The following is a 2,356-nucleotide window of genomic DNA, read 5'->3' as shown; positions in this document are numbered from 1 at the left end:
TGCACTCCAGTCTGGGCGACAGAGTGAGACTCCAACTCAAAAAAAATAAAAATAAAAAAGGATTAAACTCTGAGTGGCCAGTCATTGCTTTGTTAAACTCTGGTGTGTCAACATGGCTCTTTGAGTTATGACCGCCATGTTTCTTAGCTTTGCCCCCTCCCCGTCCCCCGCGCACCTTGGAAAGGTGAATCTCCTCTCTCCTCCCTAAAATTTACTTTCTAAATAAACTGTATTTTCCAATCTAACTTCTGTGCAATTCTCTGCATGCTTCTGGTGGCTCTGGATCAGGCACACACCCCCATTGGGCCTGACTTAACATTTTGGAGGTTCCCCATCGGGATTTTTACCTAATAGATACAGATTTGTGTGTGTGAGTGTCAGAGTCTCACTGTCGCCCAGGCTAGAGTGTAGTGGCACGCTCACAGTCACCGCAGCCTCGACCTGCTGGGCTCAGGCGATCCTTCTACCTCGGCCTTACAAGTAGCTGGAACCACAGGTGTGCTCCACCACACCCAGCTAATTTTCTGATTTATCATTGAGATGAGGTCTCGCCAAGTTGCCCGGGCTCGTCTCAAACCCTTTGGGCTCAGGGAATCCTCTAACCTCCACCTTCCCAAAGTGCAGGGATTACAGGCATGAGCCACAGCACCTGGCCACAGATATAGACTAAGAGGTGCATAGGGTGAGGTATAGGGGGAAGGGTGGGAAGCTTCCATGCGGTCTTCAGGTGGACCACCTTCCAAAAACCTCCAGGTACTCAGCAATTTGGAAGCCCCACAAGCCCAGTTCTTTTAGTTTTTATGGATGTTTCATTATGTAGGCATAACTGATTAAGCCATCAGCCATTTGTGATCTACTTAATCTTCAGCCCTTCCCTCCTCTCTCCAGAGGTTCCCAAACCTCTAATCCTGTCTAGATCTTTCTGGTGACCAGCCCCCACCCTGAAGCTACTACCTAGGGGCTGCCGGCCACCAGTCAATCATTAGTATACACAAACACATCACTTTGGAAACTTAGGAGTTGCATGTCAAAAAATGAGGTTGAATACCAAATCTAGCTGGGCAGGCAGCGAAGGTAAGAGGATTGAGTCCAGGGGTTTGAGACCAGCCTGGGTAACTTGGCAAGACTTGTCTCTACAATAAATCCAAAAATTAGCTGGGTGTGGTGGCATGCCCCTGTAGTTCCATCTACTTGGAAGGCTGAGGAGGAAGGATTCCCTGAGGCCAGTAGGTCAAGGCTACCAGCTGTGAGTGTGCCACTCCACTCCAGCCAGGGCAACAGAGGGAGAGTTTGACTCAAAAAAAGACTAAATACAGCCGGGCTCGGTGGCTCAGCCTGTAATCCCGCGCCTTTGGGAGGCTGAGGTGAGTGGATTGCCTGAGCCTGTGGGTTCGAGATCTGCCTGGGCAACTTGGCGAGACCTCATCTCTACAATAAATCAAAAAATTAGCCGGCCGTGGTAGCGCGCACCTGTAGTTCCAGCTACTTGGAAGGCTGAGGCGGAAGGATCGCCGGAGCCCAGCAGGTTGAGGCTGCGGTGGCCAGGAGCAGCCACTGCACTCCAGTCTGGGTGACAGAGTGAGACTCCAACTCAAAAAAATAAAATAAATTAAAATAAATTAAAAATAAAAAAATAGGGTCTTACCATGTTGCCCAGGCTGGAGTGCAGTAGCGTGATCATTGCTCACTGCACTCTTGAACTCCTGGACTCAAGTGATCCTTTTGTCTCAGCCTCCCAAGTAGCTTGGACCTCAAGCACGTATCACCACACCCAGATACTATTTTTAATTTTTTTGTAGAGATGCAGTCTCACTATGTTGCCCAGACTAGTCTCAAACTGGGCACAAGTGATCCTATGGCCTCACTTCCCAAAGTGCTGGGGTTACAGGTGTAAGCCACCACCCAGCTCCAGACACAGCAGTCCTTGCCATTGTTCTGGTATTTTTTTTTTTTTTTTGAGTTGGAATCTTACTCTGTCACCCAGGCTCAAGTGCAGTGGCATGCTCACGGCCACCACAGCCTCAACCTGCTGGGCTCAGGCAATCCTTCTGCCTCAGCCTTCCAAGTAGCTGGAATCACAGGCATGTGCCACCATACTTAGCTAATTTTTTTTTTTTTTTTTGAGTTGGAGTCTCACTCTGTCGCCCAGGCTGGAGTGCAGTGGCACACTTACAGCCAACCCAGCCTCGACTCTCTGGGTTCAGGCAATCCTTCCGTCAGCCTCCCAAGTAGCTGGAACTACAGGCATGTGCCACCATGCCTGGCTAATTTTTTGATTTATTGTAGAGACCAGGTCTCGCCAAGTTGCCCAGGCTGGTCTCGAACCCCTGGGCTCTGGCAATCCTCTCGCCTCGGC

The 2,356-nt window shown here is 49.9% G+C and overlaps 1 protein-coding gene across 1 annotated transcript in view; it reads right to left on the bottom strand.

Annotated features, from left to right (window-relative positions):
* ZBTB3 (zinc finger and BTB domain containing 3) overlaps positions 1–2,356 on the bottom strand; it is a 9,195-nt gene that overhangs the window by 6,280 nt on the left and 559 nt on the right. The window lies entirely within an intron of this gene.

Source organism: Carlito syrichta, unplaced genomic scaffold (assembly GCF_000164805.1).
Source record: "Carlito syrichta isolate Samal-C Ts95f unplaced genomic scaffold, Tarsius_syrichta-2.0.1 Scaffold288315, whole genome shotgun sequence".
Classification (NCBI taxonomy): Eukaryota; Metazoa; Chordata; class Mammalia; order Primates; family Tarsiidae; genus Carlito; species Carlito syrichta.
This window is presented reverse-complemented; position numbering and strand designations above follow the sequence as displayed.